Source organism: Aethalodelphis obliquidens, unplaced genomic scaffold (assembly GCF_003676395.1).
Source record: "Aethalodelphis obliquidens isolate GAN/ISIS:26980383/991018 unplaced genomic scaffold, ASM367639v1 scaffold35, whole genome shotgun sequence".
Taxonomy (NCBI): domain Eukaryota; kingdom Metazoa; phylum Chordata; class Mammalia; order Artiodactyla; family Delphinidae; genus Aethalodelphis; species Aethalodelphis obliquidens.
The window spans coordinates 3,895,371-3,906,775 of record NW_020837979.1 but is presented as its reverse complement, the minus strand read 5'-3'; the positions used below and the strand labels follow the sequence as shown (position 1 = coordinate 3,906,775).

At 41.1% G+C, this 11,405-nt stretch overlaps 1 long non-coding RNA gene across 1 annotated transcript; it reads right to left on the bottom strand.

Annotated features, from left to right (window-relative positions):
• Positions 1 to 547: 547 nt before the first annotated feature.
• LOC113632008 (uncharacterized) lies at positions 548 to 10,771 on the bottom strand. Its single transcript, XR_003437614.1, has 3 exons — positions 10,760 to 10,771; positions 4,845 to 4,854; positions 548 to 640 (listed from the first exon to the last, which is right to left on the bottom strand). It is a non-coding gene; the product is annotated as an uncharacterized LOC113632008 (long non-coding RNA).
• Positions 10,772 to 11,405: the final 634 nt, after the last annotated feature.

Sequence of the window (11,405 nt, the reverse complement as noted above, 5' to 3'; positions counted from 1 at the left end):
TAATTTTAAATTTCTCTGGAGATTTCTTCTTTGACTCATGTGTTATTTAGAAGTGTATTATTTAATCTCCAAGTATTCAGGAATTTTCTAGGCATCTTTCTGCTATTGATGTCTAGTTTAATTCCACTGTGGTGTGAAATTTGACATTGTATGATTTCTAATCTTTTAAGATGTGTTTTATGACCCAGAATGTGGTTTATCTTGGTGAGTGTTCCATGTAAACTTAGGAAGAATGTATATTCTCCTGTTGTTGGATGACATATGATGTATCTAGGTGTCAATTATATCCAGTTGTTTGATGGTGCTGTTGAGTTCAGTACATCCGTACTGATTTTTCTGCCTGCTGGGTCTGTCAATTTCTGATAGGGGATGTTAAAGTCTCCACATATACTATATGATTTACCTATTTCTCTTTGAAGTTCTCTCAACTTTTCAGTTTTTGCCTCATGCATTTCAATGTTCTGTTGTTAGTTGAATACACATTAAGGATTGTTATATCTTCTTGGAATATTGACCATTTATCGTTATGATACGGTCCTATTTATCCCTGATAACTTTCCTTGCTCTGAAATCTGCTATGTCTGAAATTAATATAGCTACTCCTGCTTTCTGTTGATTAGTGTTAACATGTTATATCTTTCTTTTTTCTTTACTTTTAATCTACATGCTTCTTTATATTTAAAGTAGGTTTCTTGAAGACATATAGTTGGATCTTATTTTTTGATACACTTAGACAATCTCTGTCTTTCAGTTGGTACATTTTCTTAAAGTGATTACTGATAAAATTGGATTAATATCTACTGTATTTGTTACTGTTTTCTCTTTGTTGCCCTCATTCATCATTTCTATTTTTCTCTTCCACACTTTTCTTGCCCTTGGTAGTTTTAATTGAGCATGGTATATGATTCCATATTCTCTTCTTTCTTATCATATCAATTATACTTTTTAAAAACTTTTTTAAATGCCCTAGAGTTTGCAATATACATTTATGACTAATCCAAGTTCATTTTCAAAAAAAATAGTATACTGCCTCATGATAGTGCAAGTACCTTAAAGAAACAATACTCCTACTTCTTTTATCCTTTCCCTTGTATCATTGTTGTCATTTATTTCACTTATATATAATCATAGATAATCATATATGTATACTTTTATATAAGTACATATATATGTACGTGTATATATGTACATATATATTCATATATGTAAAGATAATTGACAACATTATTGCTATTTTTATTTGGAATAAACTGTTATCTTCATGTCAATTAAGAATAAGAAAAATAAAAGTTTATACTTTATCTTCATTTATTCATTATCTGATGCTCTTTCTTTCTTCATGTAAATACAAGTTCCTTTTCTTAATCATTTAATTTTTTTGCAAGACAGGTCTACTGGCAACAAATTCCCTCAATTTTTGTCTGTGAAAGTCTTTATTTCTCATTCCCTTCGAAGAATAATTTCTCAGGGTATAGAATTCTAGGTTGGTGGTTTTCTTCCCACAACATTTTAAATATTTCACTCCACTCTCCTTTAATTTGAATGGTTTCTGAGGAGAAATTAGGTGTAATTCTTATCTTTGCTCCTATATAGGTAAAGTTGATTTTTGTTTGTTTGTTTTTACCTTCTGGTCTCTGCCCAAATTTTTCTTTATTTTTAATTCTCTGAAATGTGAATTGATATGCCTAGATGTGATTTTTTGGCATATACCCTGCTTGGTGTTCTCAGAGCTTCCTGCATCTGTGGTTTGGTGTCTGACATTAATTTGGGGAAAATTCTCAGTCATTATTTCTTCAAATATTGCTTCTATTCCTCTCTCTCTTTCTTTTTTTTTTTTTTGGTGTCCCCATGATGCCCCTGTTATTTCTTTGTAGTTGTCCCAGAATTCCTTGATAGTCTGTTTTTTTCTTAATTTCAGTCATTTTTTCTGTTTCTCTTGAGCTTTGGAATCATCTATTGTCATATTCTCAAGCCCAGAGATTCTTTTCTCAGCTGTGTCCAATCTACTTATGAGCCTGTCAAAGATGGTCTTTATTACAGTGTTTTTTTATCGCTACCATTTCTTTTTGACTCTTTCTTAGAATTTCCATCTCTCTGCTTACATTATCCATCTGTTCTTGCATGTTTTCTGCCCTTAGCATATTAATCATAGTTTTTAAAAATCCCCCATCTGATAGTTCCAACATTCCTGCCATATCTGACTTTAGTTTTGATACATATTCAGTCTCTTCAAACTGTATTTTTTGCCTTTTGATATGCCTTATGATTTTTTATTGCAAGGTGGTTATGATCTACTGCATAAAGGGAAATGTAATAAATAGACCTTATTAATGTAGTGGTAAGGTTTGGGGTGTGGGGAAGTGTTTTACAGTCCTGTGGTTAGGTCGCAGTCTTTTAATGAGTCTGTACCACTGGACCCTAATCTTCACAAGAGTTTTTCATCCCCCCCAAGCCCCCACCTCTGTTAAGTGTAACACGATGGCTTAAGAAGGCTGGAGTTGGGTATTTCCCTTCCCCCACGTCATTTAGGCTCTGAGAAAACCCCATCAGGTAAAGTTTCTGCTGAGGGCAGACCTTGCTAGGAAGAAGAGATACTCTGTTTTATTTCAGAATGGTTCCTTTTCCCCTCCCCCTGTAGGAAGCATAAGGGGATTTTTTTCTCCAGTATTCACTTTGAGGATCTTATAGAGTTCCTAGAGATAAAACTCACAAAAAACATGGGGCCCTGGTATGACTGGGTCCCCCTAGAGTTTTTAACTCTCAGATCTGTCCACACTGGGCCTCCAGCAGTTTGTCAAGTACAGTTCTCTGGTTCCTGTGAAGGTTTCAACTCATTGGTTCCTGCTCTAGTAAGTTATAATTCTTTGTATTTGCCTGTATGTCTTTCCAATTTTAGGACAGTGGTGTGCCCTGTAACCTCACTTATATGACTGTTCTTAAAAGAGTTGTTGATTTTTCAGTTTGTTCTGCTTTTTACTTGTTAGGATGGAGTGGCAACTTCTAAGCTTCTTACGTGCTGTACCCCAAAACCTGAACCATCCTGTTTTAGTACTGAAAGTGCTATGTTCCTAGACAGTCTTCAGTCTTGGGCAAACTGGGATAGTTGGTCGCTCTTTGAATATTTTATAATTTAGTTATCCATTTTGGTAATCATGGCGATCATTTGTTTTTCCATATTTTGGGCTATTGTGAATAACACAGCTGTGGGTATTTGTGTACCTCTCTCTTAATGGGGTGGTTCAGGCATTTCTATGGGTTATGTACACAAGAGTGGAGTTGCTGGGTCTCAGGATATGGGTACCTTCAACCTCAGTAGATTAACACCGAACAGCTTTCGAAAGTCTTCATACCACCACTCCCATGTGGGTGTATGAGGATTTCATTTGCTCATCATTCTCACTAGCACTTGGTATTGTCATCCTTTAGTTTTAGCAGTGCTGGTTGGTATGTAGTGACATCTCATTGTTTCAATTTATCCTGGCACCATTTTAACCGTGTGTCCCAGGATTCTATGAGAATCCATGCAGACCTGGGGTGTGGTTACCTGGCCAGTCTTTTATTAGGCAGCCGGATCTCCAATATACATTGCTTTGGGGATGTCAGGGCTGTTACTGTGCACGATGGAACATACTTCCCTTAAACTCACTTTTAGAAGCAAGGATGACTCTTGACTGTATATGAACAAGCAGGTGGGCTCTCAGCAACAGGTGATGTCTCCATGTCCAGAAGCATCACTAACTTGAGCTGCCCAATCCCTGTCCTCCATCCTGGTCTCACCACCACGATCATCAGGGACTTTGTAACGTTTTGGACATTGTCAATCTCTCCTGTGTCTCTCTATAATCTTGGCAAGAGCACGGAAGCAAATCCAGCCAAGGTACTCTTCCCCTGTGGCATCCCAACAGCAAGGTTCTCATGTGCACATGCTGGACCCTGTTCTACCTCCCCAAGAGTGGTAAGAAAGTCACTGGCCACACTGGGAGAGATCAAAGTGCTATCCAAACTGGCCAAGCACATGATTAAACCAGGATATATTGTTTGGATACTCTTCTCCCGACTAGTGACATCCTGATGGGGCTGCCTAACCAGAAGCCATGGAGGTTGGAGTGCTGCTGTCTCTAAAGGCCGCTCCTCCCTGGAACACCACCCAGAGGTACCCAGACATCAAGAATTGTGGAGACAGGGCCCAGCCAGGCATTCATCAGCTCATTTCCTGCAGCATGCCATCTCCTGCACTAGCCCTGATCAAAATAGAGACTTTAAGTTTAGAGAGAAGTTGTGCCGACCGTGGACTTCAGAGCTGCCCCTTCAAGGTCTCTGAGAATTCTTTGCCCCTGGGATGCTGTGATGACTTTCCCTTGGACTGTGGCATGGAAGATTTCCCTCCTGTTTGAATCTTACTTGCATCACCTAAGCGGACTGACTTATTTTTCTGTCAGTTTTTGCCCTTTCTGACTGACTTGACCGACTGACAACGTCCCCAGTTTCCACATGGCCACACCTGCTTTCCCCGCCCCTCACCTCTGATTCCAGGTGGGAGCTGAGGGGTGTTGAGCCTCAGTGACTCCCACTGCTGGGTAATTTGGTTTGTTCTTTGTGACAATGTACCAAATATTGAGCCCTGCCCTGGTGGTTCAGGAAAGGATCACACCTCTCACCGTCCCCAGAAGGTAAAATGTTGACAAAGGCAGAGATCCTTACTGAGGAGCTGTCACTGTCAGGTCCTCAAGGTTTTTTAATACTCTGTATAGATCCAGATTGGCACTGAAACACACTCACAAACTATGTTTTTGGAAGAACTGGAGGGTAAGCAGAATCTCAGGACTTCCGGGGAAAGAACCAACTTCCTCCACTCTTCCCACATATCCAAATTCAAATGCTGTTTATGATTTTAAAATGGTATATACAATCACACAACACGAAAGTGCCAGAAAGGGCTTCTGGCTAAGATAGACACTCAAAAAGTGAGGCATTTGTTCGAAAAACTTCAGGCTCTTCTCCCCCAAATCCCTTCCTATGCTTAATATCCAGAAAGTTGAAAGAAAAACACATTTTTATCAATTGCTCAAGAGCTTTGGCTATCCTGCTGGAGTCGCCTTCCGCGGCCTCAGCCCGAGATGGTGACACCAACCCAGGAACTGCTTTCTCCCCTTGCGATGGCTTTTGCTCACTGCTCCAAAGATGCAACTTCAGGGTCATCCCAGGCCACTCTTTAGCTTGGAGCGGAGGTCTACACACAGTGGATTTGGCTGTCTCATTGCAGCACCAGCTGGTCGTCTCTGGTAGGAAAGAATTGAAAGAGTATTTTACACCATGGAAATTGTCTTCCAGGCCCAGATGGACCGTCGCTGTTCTAGCTTTGACAGGCCGGGATAGATATATTCAGAAAGCCTTCCAGCTATTTAGTAACTCTTCCAAAACACTGTCAGCACCCATGCTAGGGAGCTAGGAGTGGGAAGGAAGTCTAAGTAGGGAACTAAACCTAGTTAGTATATATTTGCATAATTATCTTGCAGTGAATGGATGTGTGGTTGGTGGCAGGTTGGAGGTCGCCATGGACACTGAAAGCCAGGAAGGACTTGAACTGCCCTGGGTCAACACCTCGCACCCCTTCCTGAAAACTCCTGTGCATTTTAAGTGTTGGGTTAAAAAAAAAGCAGAACTCCTCCAAAGCAGGTCACCTGGGAGCAAAACAGATAAGTTTGGGCCCCAGACCCTTGGGTATGCTTCCTGTACGCTCAGGGGCAGGGGTCAGCTCTGGCCACGTCCACCTGCAGCCGCTCCAGCAGGGTGGGGAAAGGAGGAGGCGATGGCAGCAAGATCTCTGCGGTCACTAAGGGATCAAAGATGCTGGGCAAAAGCAAGTATTTTAAAAACAAGATTATAAAGATACTGTCGAATTCATGGCAGCAGTGCCCTGAATTTAAATATAGCTCTGTGACTGTTAGCAAAATGCTGTGGTTATGAGATGACTATTAATATAGCTGTTTGCCTGAGACAGACAGAAGGGGGGTGGGGGGAGAGTGAGAGAGAGAGAAACTTCACCTGAGTTATGAAAGCTCATTTATTTTTAGGCTAAATACGTCCCCTTTAGGACCAACCTTTACTTCGTTTGCTTTGAAAGTTCTCAAATTACAGCTTCCAAAAATTAAAAAAATATACCAGCCCGGCAAGCAGAAGAAGTAGTCAAGGTAGGAAACGGTGGCCCCGGGCTGCCTTGTTTACTGACAACACTTGTTCCTCACAAAAGAGCTTCCGAGGCTGCAGAAATTCCTAAAATGTCAACTATTTCCCTCATTCATGGCGTCATCCTTTTTAAATAAAATTTCTTGGAGCTCCCTAGACCCATACATTTGAAAAGAAGAGAGTGCAGTTCTTGATGTGATACTTAGTCTTCTCGTTTTTCATAAGAAAACCTCGAGTGTTTCTTTTTTAATCCTTTTATTTTTTGGTTTTGTTTTGCATCAGTATCTGAACTGTAGAATTAAACTCTGGTTACGTGATAATCTATGCTTTAAAACTCGCCTGTAAACTATTTTTTACTGCTTTAACGTTTTTCATTCAGCACATTAAACAAGCCATTGCTCTTTTTAGGTGGGGATTACTAATAGTGTTTTGACGGATTGATAATTAAACACTGGGCTGCTCCTTGCCTTACATAACTCTCCTAATGACCCTGCCAGGGTGGTTATGAATAAGCTTGAAATAAACTTCCTTCAAAGCGCAGCTCTGGAAGGGGACGGGTTCTCTCAGGTAAGGCAACTGGCTTATGCTCTGTGCAGTAAATGACTGTGTTTTAAGTGAAACACCAGACTGTCTGGCTATTAGCCAGTTTCATGTAAATAGAAAAAGAAAATGCTCTTCTATGGCAGTATTTCCATCACTTCCCTCATTTAACGGTCTAGACTTTGCCCAAGATATTCATTCGAGGGATAAGGAAAATATGAATATTACATTTTCCATTGGAACCAAAATAGGCAACCGAATTGGGCTGGCTTTGAAGAACCAAACTGTCTAAAATGTTCCGTTCTAAGTCAACATTGCTAACACAGATGAAGTCAGAGAGCTTGTAGAGAAAGGTGGACGTTTTCCCTAAAGAATCAATCCAAGATGAAGTCTACTGTCATCAATACCCTTTATGAATCACAGGGGTTAGCTTTCGACTAGCTGTTTGAGTCCATTGAAATCATTCCCTCTCATCCGAGCCAGCGTGCACACATTGAGTGTTCACTGTATGCAGCGGGGCGGTAGGGAGGGGGTGGGCGGAGGCAGAGGCAGAGGCAGACAGAAAATGGAAGGGTCCGAGCATTGCCCCAAGGAGTGTGTCAATGAGAGTTTAGGTATTCAAGGCGCCCTGACACTGAGCCACTCCTTGCTGGATTTTCTATTTTTTAAGACTTTTCCATGGTTAAAGTTGTTTCCTCTTAAATCACTCCCTTGAAATTAAATGTATGACCTGGAATGACATTCTAGAATGTATGAATTTCCAAAAGAGCTCAGTTCCCTGAAATTCCTAAAGGTATAAATGTCCAGTGGACTATTTGACTCTTCCAGTCCAGAAACTCCTTGAGCTAAATGTCTCATTGATTTTCACTATCCGTGTGAAATTGAATAGGAATTACATTACATGCCATAGTGAGAAAAGGCCGAGACTCTGATCAGTCCTATAAAACATGCATGAAACATGTATATATTTGTGTGTGAGATAATATAGATTTATGTTTCTGTTGCATCCCGTTGGTCATTTGTTGGAATTCTCTATGGAACATACCATAATTTATGTTTAAAAACATACTACCCTTTGAGAAAGAAACTCCATATTTGAAGATGCCTCTCTCTACTCCCACACATCATGAATGTTTTGACTTTAGGTTCATCAAAATTCTTGAACATGTACTTCATTATGGCCATGTTTCCTACAAAGCATTTTGCAGATAAAAATGTCAAAAATATATGGTTGAGCAGAGACCTCCCCGTATTTGGTTTTGACTTAAGTTCCAGTTACACTAATTACCGGAGCAGAATTGGGATTTCCTTTTCTCATTATTAAAGCATACAACTCCAATCATAATGGGCTACATTATCCCGCTACAAAGGCCCCGATTCACAATGGCTTCAAGCCTCTGCACGTAGCTCCTGGAAAAAGGCTGCAGAGAGGGAGATGCTGTGAAAATGCCTGCCAGGGGCTTGACCTGCATCCCCAAAGGAGGGAATGAATGAAGTCATTCCAAGCGTTTAAAAAAAAAACAAAAAACAGCCGAAGAATCATATTATTATTGCAATGTTCCCAAACACCAGAGTCTCATTATGATAATGCAGCTTTTCCCCATCTGCATTTACAATTTCACCTGAAACAACCGTTTATGCTTCCATCCATTTAAAGGTTAAGTTAAAACAGAATGTGGCCAATGTCCATCAACCAGAAACAGAGAAGCTGGGAAAGTGAACATTCTCCCCAGAAAAGAGGTGCAGCTGCCTTGCATGGTATAGGAGGAGCAGAGAGGCAGCAGAATTCCAACAATTTCCAGAAAACTAGTCTCTGTGACCCCTGTAAGGCAGTCCCATGGGTACAGACTGAGCTGCCAATACGTGTCAGTCTCTGTTGCAGACACGGGGGAGAAGCCAGAGGGTTTGTAACTCCTGGTCTCAGGAGCGCTCTGGGTCACCTGGACCAGCTGCACGCATCTCTTTCCAAGTCTGTGTCCATTCTGCCGGGAGCCTGGAATCAGCCACGGTGGGCGGGTTTACACCTCAGAGATCAGCGAATGCTATGAGTCACATTGGTTTCCTTCTGTTCAGAGAGCTGCTTGTTAATCATCTACACAGCACACCACTGATTATATTCTCCTGGAGGAGAGACAAATAATGGACAATTAATGTGTGCTAGGTCAGGGAGTGGTTAGGCTAAGAAGAATAAATACAACATGGCAGGCGAGCGATGGATTGAAAGGCCTGAAATCTTGTACTTTCTGTCTGTTTTTTGTTTTAGTAGAGAACACTCAGGCAGTATCATTTGACTAAGAAGGTCCTGGAATCAGGGAGTCGGGGCCTGGGTGCTCGCCCCTGCAGTTCTGTGATTGTTTTTTGTTTTTCTTTTTTGCAAGTCACTTAGCCTTTCTGAGCCTCAGTTTTCTCATTTATGACATAACTGGGTTGGACCAGATGGTCCCTAGATGGCTCTCTGCTCTCTGATTCTCTCCTGATTTTTGTAAGCTAAAGGATTAAGTGGAATTTCTCTAGCTAGGCCAAAAATTTGTATAAGGGCAGAAACAAATGTTTGGAAAAATATAATAATCATTACCAGATTCACTATAGGCCTCCATACATTTAAAGGTATTTATGAAAGATCTTGGGATCAAGAGGAATCATGTGCAGTTGCGATCTGACCCAGAAGATTGTAGGGAAAAAAGGGGCACAGACCTTGTGGAAGTATGACTTAGAAGGCTTTTACGGAGGAGAGGCCTCTATGTGTGTTTATAGCCAGAAAAGAATCCACTTGAAAACATTTTTTGAACGTGATTAGTGCCCTGCTGCTGAATAAGGTGACACCCCGGGACGCTCCAAAGTTTCCACGTGGCTGAACTGCCCCACTGCCCCTGCTGCCCTACCTGCCTTCCCACGGCAGCCAGGCAGCCAGAGGAGGGGACAACTGAGACGATGAAACGTGTCCTCCATCCCCAGGACCAGCTTGCACGGGACCTGAAATGCATCTCCCTCCTGTTCCAGGTGAGAGCTCCACAGCAAGGGCAGGCAGTTGCTCCCACCCTGGAGAGACCAGCCTGTGCATGGGATACGATGGAGAGAGCTCAGAGCCTGAACTTTAAGTGCCAAGTTCAAGTCCACCTTCTGGTGCGGACTAGCTGTGATCTACTAGGCAAATCACTTAAGTTTTTGGAGTCTTGAACTTTTTTTTGGTCTATAAAACGGCAAGAAGGCCCACTGTCTCCTAGACTGCTCTATGGATTCAGTGGTGGTAGTGTACATACTAGTGCTTTGCAAACTGTGTTATTGTTATTAAGTATCATTACAATGGCATTTCCCCCAACGAGGAGAACATTCTTTCTTTGTAGGGGTTTTCCATTCTGGCTACAAATAAATATATTTGATGCCACTCCAATCAAGTTCTAAAAGGAAACCTTACTCTCTCTACAAAGTAAGAGAGACAATCTGTAATGTTCTTCCTACAGGGAGTTGCAGACGGAGGGAGTGAACTCAGATGAGCTGGGCTCAACTTAACACTGAACAGATATTTCAAAGCTTGGAATAATTATGGTTTAGATGCTGCACTGCAAACAAACACATTTCCAATGATGACAATGAGCCCTGTGGATGTTTGAACGTAGTAATGCTTTTCCTCACAAATTTGGAGAGCTCTGCTCCCTGAAAAAAATAAAAGGGCAATAAAAGGAAACATGAATATGAAAACCACCTTCATTCCCATCTTGATCTTTTTTTTTTTTTTTTTGTCCAGCCGCTTATTGTAGCTGTGTACTGTCCTCTCCAGCATTACTAAAGCTTTTATATGACCTTAAATTTCAAAGCTACAGGTGACCTACAAGGGCCATATACTTCAAAGACAGTTTTGATTAAATGAAACAATATTTGTGTAATACGGACCCCGGATCTTTGAACTGTTCCTGTTCAATTCATCCTACAAAGGTTCAATTAGGAGAGATCAGAAGACACGGCACCCTGGGCCGTTTCCATCTGTCACTCAAGTTTGTCTTTTCAAATATCTTTTATATCAACCCAGGAAAACAATTTATTTTGAGGATGTAATAATCATAATTCAAAAGCCACTTTCAAAGAGGCAATGTCCTTTGCTAGCGAGCGTGGTGTCGGCCCACGCAAGCACCATTTGAAGTGAAATTCTAAGCCTCGGCAGCCTTGTGATTCCTCGTCATGTTACAACTTGTCTTACTATTGATAATTTGTACTTGCTGCCAACAAAAAATTCTAGCCCAAGAGGCCCAGCGTTTGGTGAGCCTTTGTATCAGTGACTGGAGCACATTTCACTTCTGAATCTTGTGGTTTTGCCTTCAGTGAAAGAAAAACTGATCCTAACAGTTTTAAACTTGTTAATTCAAGCCATATGTCAGAAACCCAGTCTCCATATGGTGCCGTACCACCTTATATTTACAGGGGGCTGCTTTCAAAACATTATTCTAAAAGCTATATTTGCCCCAAAGTTAATATGTGGCATCCTGTGCCATGAGTACTGTTTTTAAATATTGCAGGCTTGGAGATTGCATGCTGATAGAGCAAAAATATACTGATTATTAAAAACTAATTACGGCGTGTTTTACTGGCAAAAACGTGCTAATCAAGTCCTTGACTAGGGAAGTATACTGAAAAGGAGAACGTCCTGCCAATCGTCTCTCGCCAAATATGGCTAAAAGAAAAGA